This window comes from Trachypithecus francoisi, unplaced genomic scaffold (genome assembly GCF_009764315.1).
Source record: "Trachypithecus francoisi isolate TF-2019V2 unplaced genomic scaffold, Tfra_2.0 Lachesis_group15, whole genome shotgun sequence".
NCBI lineage: Eukaryota > Metazoa > Chordata > Mammalia > Primates > Cercopithecidae > Trachypithecus > Trachypithecus francoisi.
Genome location: NW_022681460.1, coordinates 68,823,249 through 68,834,442, shown reverse-complemented (window position 1 = coordinate 68,834,442; position 11,194 = coordinate 68,823,249). Strand labels below are relative to the sequence as shown.

Here is an 11,194-nt window from a genome sequence, read left to right as displayed (position 1 = left end):
TATTCTTAAAAATAACATGACCACATAAATTTAGTGATATAAAATTTCCTGTAAGTAAAAACAAGCAAATCCTACAAAGTGCCAAAAACAAATGGCTCTCTTAGAGATGTGGCCTAATGCCTTTGATCTTTATTGCACCATCTCAACCACCTCATCAGAAGTACAGTGGGGGTGGGGTGGATGCAACTGGAGCTTTTATGAGAGATCAATAATGGGGGAGCTTTTCATATCATCAGGGATTTTATTTTCAAGAGAAATCAGGTTAGTCACTGAGGTTATAGGAATTTCTCTGGGTATGTTCTTGGAGAAGATTAAATCCAATTGAAACTATGAGAAATGAGATGAACTCTTCACATGGTATCCACATCCATAAGCATCTGTGACTATTTAGAAAGGGTAAAAACTGATAATGCCCCCAAAACAATAGCAATATATTTAATACCTAAAATTTATTATGTGATGAACAAGTCAGGCATAAGTTAAGACCTCAGATTATCGCAAATTCTTATCACTGCTTTGGAGTTGGGTAGCAGTAAAACAGGAAAGGAATAAACTTTGAAATAATCCAGATTGGCTTTAATTTTGGGGGGGATTTTTATCATTATTATTTCTATAAACTATGTGGACTGACATTCTCTCTAAGTCAATGGAAGTTTTAAACTACTATATTTCAACGTTGAGTCCCAGCTGTTTTGTGATTAGATTGAGTAGAAGAACAAGCACATCAGAATTAGGTCTTTTTTCTTTTACCAAAGCTAAGTTCAATCTAGATACAGGTAGTTGTGGCATATTTGGAGACAAGGCTCTATAAGAAAGTTAACTAAATGGACTGCTTCCTACCACTGAAGGTAGAAAGAAACCTGGCAAATTTGGACTACTCCATTTTATGGCAGCTGTAGTGTCTGTACTATATTCTTAAATCAATCTTTTTCTTCAGATGAAGAGATGCAATGGTGACATTCTGCCTAAGATTCCTCCCTGAGAACTCTTCAAGCTTGATCAAATTAAATGACTACTTCTTATAAAGCAGTGTTTGATGACTGATTTTCATGAATGAATACAGGACTTTGATTTTTTGCAGTCTTGAGATTGATCATGGGTCTCAGGAGATTTTCAGGTATTCTCAGAATAAGACTACTGGTATGGTTTGGACCTGTGTCCCCACCCAAAATTCGTGTCAAATTGTAATCTCCAACGTTGGAGGTGGGGTCTAGTGGGAGTTGATTGTACCATGGGGATGGATTTTTCCCCTTGGTACTATCCTCACAATAGTGAATGAGTTCCCCAAGGATCCAGTCATTTAAAACTGTGTAGCATCTCCTCTTTCTCTCTCCCTTGCTCCTGCTCCAGCCAAGTAAGACATGCCTGTTCCCCTTCACCTTCTGCCACGATTATATTTCCTGAGCTTCCCTTCACTTTCTACAATGATTATAAGTTTTCTGAGGCCTCTTCAGAAGCAGAATCCACTCTACTTCCTGTACAGCCTGCAGAACTCTGAACTACTTAAACCTCTTTTGTTTATATATTGCCAAGTCTCAGGTATCTCTTTATAGCAGTGTGAATACAGACTAATACAGAAAATCAGTACCAAGGAGTGGGGCATTGCTATAAAGATACCTGAAAATGTGAAAGCAGTTTTGGATTTGGGTAACTGGAAGACGTTGGAAGAATTTGGAGGGCTCAGAAGAAGAGAGGAAGCTGACGGAAAGTTTGGAACTTCCTAGAGTCTTATTGAATGGTTGACCAAAATGATAATAGTGATGTGGAAAATGAAGTTCAGGCTGAGGAGGTCTCAGATGGAAATGAGGAACTTATTGGGAACTGGAGTAAAGTTACTCTTGTTATGCTTTAGCAAAGTGCCTGGCTGCATTGTGCCCCTGCTCTAGGAATCTGTGGAACTTTGAACTTAAGGGTGATGATTTGGGGTATCTTGTTGGAAAAATTTCCAAGAAGCAAAATGTTCAAGTATAGCCTGGCTGCATCTAACAGCATACACCCATATGTGTGAGCAAATAAAAAATAAAAAAAATAAAAAAACTCAAAACTGAAACATATTTAAAAGGGAAGCAGAGCATAAATGTTTGGAAAATTCACAGTCTAGCTATGTGGTAGGAAAAAAAAAAAAGTCAATTTTCAGGGTGGAATTTAATCAGGCTGCAGAAATTTGCATGAGAAAAAAAGGAGTCAAGTGCTAATATTCAAGGCAAGGGGAAAAGGCCTCAAAGGCATTTCAGAGTCCTTTGCGGAAGCCCTTCCCATCACAGGCTGGGAGGCCTAGGAGGACAGAATGGTTCTGTGGGCCAGACCCAGGCCTCCACTGTCGTGTGTACCCTTGGAACACTGCTCCCTGCATCCTGGCTGCTCCAGCTCCAGCCATGGCTCAAAGGGGCCCACATACTCAGGCTGCTGCTTTAGAGGGTGCAAGCCATAAGCCTTGGCAGCTTCCATGTGGTGTTAAGCCTGTGGGTGCATAGAATTCAAGAGTTGAGACTTGGGAGCCTCTGCCTAGATTTCAGAGGATGTATGGAAAAGCTTGGATGTCCAGTCTGCTGCAGGAGCAGAGACTTCAGAAAGAGCCTCTACTGGGGCAATGCAGAGGAGAAATGTGGGGTTGGAGGCCCCACACAGAATCCCCACTGGGGCACTGCCTGGAGGAGCTGAGTACAAAGGGACATCCTTCAGACCTCAGAATGGTAGACTCGCTGACGGCTTTCACTGTGCCTGAAAAAGCCACAGGCACTAAACAGCCCTAAGAGCAGCTTCAGGGCTGTATCCTGCAAAGCCACAGAGGCAGAGCTGCCCAAGACTCTGAGAGCCCACCCCTTTCACCAGTGTGCCCTGGATGTGAGACATGGAATTAAAGGAGATTATTTTGGAGCTTTAAAATTTAACAACTGCCCTCCTGGGGTTTCAGATTTGCATAGTGAATGTAACCCCTTTATTTTGGCTGATTTCACCCTTTTGGAATGGGGGGTCTTTACCAAATGCGTGTACCCTCAATGTGTCTTGGAAGTAACTAACTTGTTTTTGATTTTACAGGCTCATAGGCAGAAGGGACTTGCCTTGTCTCAGAATAGGGTTTTGACTTTGGAGTTAATGATGAAATGAGCTAAGACTTTAGGAAACTGTTGAGAAGGTATGATTGTATTTTGAAATCTGAGAAAGACATGAGATTTGGAAGGGGCCGGAGGTTGAATGATATGGTTTGGGTCTGTGTCTCTGTCCAAATCTTGTGTCAAATTGTAATTCTCAATGTTGGAGGTGAGACCTGGTGGAAGGTGATTGGATCATGGGGGCAGATTTCCCTCACAGTATTGTCCTCACAATAGTGAGTGAGTTCTCCTGAAATCTGGTCATTTAAAAGTGTGTAGCGCTCTCTCTCGCTCTCTCTGTCTCTCTCTCTTGCCACATAAGATGTACCTGTTTCCCCTTTGCTTTCTACTATGAGTGTTTGTTTCCTGAGGCCTCCCCAGAGCAGAAGGTGCTATGCTTCCTGCACAGCCCATAGAACCATGAACCAATTAAACCTCTTTTCTTTATACATTACCCAGTCTCAGGTATTTCTTTATAGCAGTGTGAGAATAAACTAATACAACTATCAAAGTCCAAAAGTTCCTATATGGTCAATTCTCAAGAAAAACAGTTGATTTTAAAGATATATTCCACATCTCCTGACACAGGATATGCTGTCATACTATTATTTTTTAATCCTCCCTCCTCAGCCCCTCAAGTAGCTTAGATTAGAGGTGTATACCATACCACCATTATCTAGATAATTTCTTAATTTTTGGTAGAGATGAGGTCACACTATGTTGCCCAGGCTGGTCTCAAACTCCTGGGCTCAAGGAGTCTCCTCCTCCCTCAGCCTCTCACAGTCCTGGCATTACAGGAATGAGCCACTGTGCTGACCTTGTCTTTTATTTCTTTGACTTGACACTAGTTGACATAGTTATGCACATAGACTTCAATTCTGCCTATGAATTTTATCTGTTGGGATCCTATATGCACAATTTCTGAATACTGGAATGCTGTAATTTTTAGTTCTTTGGTGATCTCTTTCAGTCCTGTTGCTTTAACTACCAACTACATATTGTCAGCTGGTAGTTATTTGGCCACCTAGTCCTCTTTCTTAAAACACAGACCTATATGCAGTTGTTCATGTCACATCTCTACATGTATATCAGACATCTCAAATTAACATGGCCAATAAAATGGCAAATATCCACCACCAAACCTGCTCTGCCTGAAGTCATCTCCATCTCAGTTAGTAGCAACTCCATTCTTGCAAATTATAAAACCCAAATCTGTGGTTTTATCTTTGAATCATTTCTCTTACATCCTGAATTCAATTTTTAAGCAAATCCTACTGGCTTTGTCTTCAAAATATATCCATAATCTGAAAACTTTTTACATCTATTGCTGGCAGGCTAGTCTGTGTCTCTGTTACCCGTTGCCTGGATTATTCCTATAACCTCCCGTTTAGATCCTTGCTTTAATCCTTATACCTTATGATCTCTTCTTACTCTACAGCACTCAAAATAATCCTTTTAGACACTTAGATATACCATGCTCTTTGCCTCAGTCTCTTTAATGATTTTCCATGTCATTCAAAGTAATATTCAAAAATCCTGCCATGGCCTACAAGGTTCTACATGATCTATCTACATACTCTGCCCCCAATAGTTCTTCTCTGTCCTGTGACTCTAATCATTGCTGGGTTCCAGACACGACAGAGTGTAAGGAAGGAGAGGAGAAATAAATGGATCAGAATCACAGTTAAAGTGTTTAGATTCTGTGAGGTTTTTCCCTCAAGCAAAGGTTTTTGCCTGGCTCATTTGTTTTGATGGGATAAGCTTGGTTGTGAAGAAAGAAACACAGCTTCCAGCCATAGCAACTGTGCACACTTTGTCTCCTACCAGGACAAAGACTGGTTGCTTTCATCTTTTGCACTGCAGAATGCTAATGCCATACCTAACACATAGTAAGAAAATTTTAAAATGTTCATTAAGTGTCAAATTGCTAGACAACACATAGTTCTTTCAATATTATCAGCAAATAGTTTGAAAAATATCACAAAAGGCATCTTTATCAATTAATGATATACCATACTTAATATTGGTTTCCATTACACTCATGCTATATACGAATGCTTTCACTAACACCTCAACATTACCAGTGCTGTTAGTAGTTTAAGGTTGCTCTGCAGTGACCAGGACATTCGATGCCAAGATATGTGAGTAGTTTAGTGATCCCATTTCTAGGCTTCATGCTAAGAATTTCTGAATAGGAAACATTCTCAATATGGCCCTTATTTGTGTAGCAACTACACTTTATGTCTTTGAATTTATAAGTAACTTATTGGTAAAGCTTTCTAAGTCTGGGCATCTATATTTTAACAGATTTCTAAGAATTTATTAATTTCCCATACCCTACTGACTTAAAAGATAATTATTTCTTGCATGTTAAAAATATTATTTGTGTAAATAGCTACACCTTTAATTTCTGTGACATGAAGTTATGCAGGCTTTTGACTAGAAACTTCTCCTGAGGCAATTCAAATGTCAGATTGAGGAGCATATTAGGGAGATTCAGCATGAAATAGCATATCCAGTGTGATCCATCATCAAGTCATCTAAGAAGCAATAGTAATGGAATGGTATTTGAAAAGGTGGTGCAGTTGTGGAACAGCATAAACATCTATCATTTTATCAGAATATAAAAGTCCCTTTATAAATTTTAACCTCCAATCATCACTGAATGGTAATGGTCAATGGGGTGCCTGCACCATTTCAACAGTTTCATAAAAATAGCCACAGTTTGAGAATGGCCTGTATGTAAAGATTTTATGATGATATATATTTAGGTCCTCAAGACTAACAGAACATATGTTTTGTTTGTTTTTCTTATTTTTTCATGTGCTACTAATTTATTTTCTTCCAGGTAAAATAAAATGAATGCAAGGAAGCTAAATGGATAATCTGACACCTTTCAAAAAACCCTCAAAATGACCATTTTTATCACAGTTTCCATTCGTACCATTCCTTGCTACATTATTTTCTCTGTTTCTAATGCTTTTGCATCTTGTCCAGAGAATTTCTATATGTTCTTCAAGGATTAGTTCAGGTGCCAATCATTCTCCTGCCTTCTCTGAGGAATCGCCCATTACAGCCAGCACTAGAGAATCAATCTGCCCTTTCCTTTAAGTTTTCCAAACTTAAAGAATCTCTCATAATTTTTGGTAATATCCATCCATATCTTTCCTATCTGACTGTGACCCTCTGGATGCCAGAGACTATATCTTATTTAATTCCAAATCATCAGTGCAAAGTAAATCAAATATTAAGCAATATTTGGGATTTGAAGGAGTGAAAGCAGCTAACATTGTAATGTCTTTAGATCAGTTACTTAAACAAAGCTTCTCTTTCTGCCATAGAATCTATCCTCTGCATTTCTGAATCTTAAGTGAAATACCACTGCATCCTCAGCTATAGTCAGAATGCCTCAGCTGATGGGCATGTCATGCTCACTGTGCATTTTCTGGCATCCAGGCTGATACTGTTGTCTAGAATTCTCTACATGTGGATTGCAAAGAGCATTTATAGCAGAAGCTGTCTTACCAACATTAGTAACAAAGTGCCTTTCCTCAAAGTGGAATTAACCTACATGTTCTTACCTAGAGTTCCTCAAGCAGAATCTTATCCTCATTGAGACATGGAGAAAACATAAAGGAATCATAAGCAGCCCCTTTCCCACATATTATTTTAAATGACAAAACTACCTTGAACCAACACTATTCAAATCACTGCCATCCTCAAATCAAGGCAACTCTTCAGGTGACCAAGGAAGCTTGACCAACCACCATGCTCCCAGCACATACAGCCTCTAAAGCATTTCTTTTATAAACATTGATCACGAAGGGCTAAACCACCAAAAGAATGGCACTGACTTGAAAAGGAGTGAAAATGAGTTTAACAGATACAGATGCTAATTTCACTAACCTCAAGAGCATTACATAGTTTCAACAAATAAAGATGCCTAGTAACATGGTTCCTTGATTTGGTATCCCTGCTCCATCGGAATCATTCGTAGAGGCCACTGAAACAAGTATTTTGGCAATAGAAAGGAACAGTGGCAATGGCTTTAAAACGCCTACAGCAGGAAACAGAGAGGGGATCTCTGGATCAGGCTTCAAACTGCAGATTCGTTTGGTTGATGTGGCTGTTGCTGGGTTATGTTATAATTCTATTAGATTTGCTGGGAAGGAGAATACTGAATTTGAGGGTGGGTCTTCTTATGCTGATACTTATCACCACTGACACTTGAGCAATTTAACACATTGGAAATTAAGTCTGTGTTTCAAATCCTCTATACTATGGAACTAAGTGTTCTCAGCTTGTTCTATTTTTGCCTTTGGACCATTTCATTTTGAAGACGCACTTGAGGAAGATGATAGCATTAATTTAGTTAACAATACTCATTTTGTTTTCATTAGTTGTTTTTGTAGTTTCATATTTTGATGCTTGATCTGATAAATGCATAATACTCAGAGGGTGCCTCTGTTTGTATTAATAACAGCAACTCATTCGCACCTCATCAGTGATAGAACAGCTTAGCTTCCCTGTCAAAGGAGCATGAATCAGAAATGTTCATGAGAAAAGGAGTATTTGTAATGCAGATGGAAACTACAGGGAGAGTGGGGATGAAGTGAGTGGGGAGGACAAGTAAACTCTGAAGTGCAAGACACTGCTTGGGGTTAATAGCTGTGTATTCTCTAAACACCTCAGTGACTTGGGCAAGTTACTAAAGCCCTCTAAATCTCACTATAATTATCTCGAAAGTGAGTGAGGGTCAGTTTTATCATTTAAAAAATTATTCTATAATTGTATACTTATGTACATTGAAATTATAATTTTATAAGCTAATTTGTTGAGCAATGATGATCCTTGATTCCTTAACAGAACATTTTATAAGCAAGGATTATATAATACAAGTAATTTTTGGAGTCATTAATAATAATAACTACCATTTATTGAATGATTATTATGGGCATTATGTTTTCCAAATGCATGTTATATGATTAAATTATCACCACTATGCTCTTAGATGGGTATTTCATCTCTGCTTTAAAAATTAATATTTTTATTTTCAAATGGTTTCATGTAACCTTTCACACAACTAGTAAATGGCAGAACCAAAAGTCAAATCCAGGACTCTCAGACTTTCCAACATATGCATTTATCTACATGACCTCTAAGTTAAATTCCAAAACAGTCATATTTATAAAGTTTCATCTTTCAAGTGCACACTGCAATCACGTTTATCTCTACGCAACAAAAGTGACACACCATTTTGTTGTCAGCATGAATGTTTATAATATAAAGATGCACTGCTATACTGCTCTATACAACTGATAAAGCAAGTAAAAAAACATGTAGCTTTACAAATAAAGGCTTTGGGCAACATTCTAAGTACGAAGGAATAAGTATTTGAATTTATTTTGCCAGTAGTTTATGAGTGGGCTCAGAATGCCTGTATCCAGAAAAAAATATTTATACTTCTGTTATCTTTAGCATATTAAATGAAATCATCTTTTCCTGTTTGTTTTCCTTATTAGATTTGATATTTCTGAAAATAAGGGAGTAAGCCTTACTTATCTTTAAATTCCCAGTATAAAACACAATGTTATATACAGAATACACAATAAACATTGACTATATATAACTTAATTACTAATAAACATTTTCCCAAATCTATTCTGAAAATTTACCTCAGTATCTCTTCCTTTGTGGGTCTCTGAAAGGCAAAAGTTAAAAGGTAGATATTTAATTTTGTTCGAGTGGGAAGGGAAAAGCTGAGACAGAAAAACAAACTGAGTATTGAAAGTGTTGTTAAACATCCACACTGAGGAGGAAAGAGTGCTATCAGCATAAACTGGATTCAACCAATAGGACAGGTAGCCTGAAAAATACTTCTAAAAATTTGTATATTCTTTATCTGATATAATTTGTAGGAGAAAAATTCTAATAGTATTTTCTAACAATGACTTATATTGGCTTCAAGTCCTTTACCCAACTATACCAAAGGGAACGTGAAAAATTAGTATTTTAGACATTGTTAAGATCCGGATGACCTAGGGAGAACTGAGCCAAGCATCACCTAAAGGAATTTGGTGCTAGAAGACAGAATCAAGCAATTTGGTCTTAAATTTTGACACGAAATCATAAACATGTGAAAAGACGCTAGTACTAAGAGTTCCACAGTCTAAGTAGAATCTTTTTCCTTGGTGGTCCTCAGGGACAGGTAGAGCATCTTGCTCTCATTCTCCTTACCCTCTTTACTTATCAGAAGTCTAAATAATATCCCAAAGTAGTCATTCATATGGAAAAGAAATCTGTAATTACTTCAGGATAGACGTCTCATATATTTAGAGAATATATCCACGTCAGTGGCCACGAGTCATACCAAATCAATGGCCATCACTTTTTAACCATGCTCTTAAAATGATGTATAAAAATAGCCACTTTACTTAAATCCTCATTGAGTCCCTTTATTGTCTTTGAATGCTGATTCTAAAGGATTATTTAGGGTTTAAAATCTTCAATGCCTTATCTCCTAGTGTTTCTCTTATTGTTTTGAATGGGAGAATAAGGAAATCTGCATCATATTGCCAGGGACTCACATTAACATAAACCATCTTCTTTTCTATATAAAGGTTTCTATTTATTAAAAAGGAGAATAAAATCAGTCTCTTTTCTGCACAATGAGAATTTTAGGTTGGTGCAAAATTGATTGCAGTTTTGCCATTTAATGGCAATCAATTTTGCACCAACCTAATAATACCCAATAGTGATTTTTGCATACAATAATTTCATTTTAAGTGATAGTGAAATCATTAGCTAAAGTAACTGTCTTTGTATTCCTTCTGCTTTCACTGTGTCATGAAATACACTGTGTACTTGATGGTGTCTGAGCTTGTGAAATTCAAGACTTTTGTGGTTTCCCTTCAGTTTCTCCCTGCCCCGGTCCTTTCTCCACCCTCTGATGCCTTTCTCTGTGCTCCACATTGACCAGTACTGGTTCATGGCACCAGCCAGGCCCACTTCTGGCTATTTCCTATGGGTCCAGCCCATGGGAGGCTGTGGCATGAGATTGGATAAAGTAGGGGAGCAAGAGGCTGGGGAATTTTTTCCCTCTCCCTCCGTGATTTGGGGCAGTGCTGCTCCACAACCATAGCTTCTGCTTCACAGCTCCTTTGCACCAATCAGTTCTCGCATTCTAGGACCACCATTTTCCCCTGCTCCCCTTTGGGCTAGTGGGTAGTATCAGCAACCTACTATTGCTCCATTCTGAGTGTCCTAATGTCCTTTCTGTTTCCTCACCCTGTAAGTAATTCCTTCATTAAACTCTCTTCACTGGAGTGGATTCTGTTTCTCACTAGGCCTCATGAAAACAATTGTGAACTTGATAGTACAGCAACTTAAACCTTTCCATTCCAATCCCTTAACTCCGTTGAAGTGTCTACAAAACATAACCTTTCTTCTCTTGGTATAATTGAGAATGGAATGAAACGGTTCAACAATAACGTTGGGTTTCTGTAGCCAGAAGGGATGTTTAACCCTGGTAATCAGGAAGCATGGTAGTGTTCATGAATTCTGTACACTGAAGAACCACTTCCCTTGGGACCCACTCTGGAACCACCCTTCTTGCCAAAAGGAATGCGGTATCATACCTTTTCTTATTGCAGGGAAAGCAGAGACTAGATACAGCAGTACTCACACAGCTCTCAGAGAGCCATATGGGCATTTGAGGAAAAATTGAAAGTCAGTAACGCTGATCCCATCTTGATTTAAATTTTTGATATTTTTTAAACTGAGGATTTTTTGCATTAATTTTAATTGTAAGTATATTATGTTAAAATTGATTTATCTTGATTACTGGGGTTTGGATGTCCCCTTCCTTTCCCACCCAAGGTGTCTCACTATTCTCCCCCTAGTGAAGTTCCTCTTAGAGGCAGACAGAACATTTAAACCTCTCTCAAACTGAAAGGGAGCCACAGCTAGGTTATGGTGAGTGATTAAAGATGTGAGCTTGGAATTTAGGCAGGCCTAACTCTGAATGTTAATCCCACCACTTACTGGCTGCTGCCTTGGGCAAGGTTCTTAAAGTCTGTCTCTAAGTCTCCGCTTCCTCCATT

General features: G+C 38.3%; 1 long non-coding RNA gene across 1 annotated transcript in view; it reads right to left on the bottom strand.

Annotated features, from left to right (window-relative positions):
* Window positions 1-8,766: 8,766 nt before the first annotated feature.
* The window catches only part of LOC117097312, a 174,177-nt gene continuing 171,749 nt past the window's right edge, over window positions 8,767-11,194 (bottom strand). The window contains exon 4 of the long non-coding RNA XR_004442914.1: window positions 8,767-8,793. This is a non-coding gene — a long non-coding RNA (uncharacterized LOC117097312). The remainder of the gene's footprint in view (window positions 8,794-11,194) is intronic.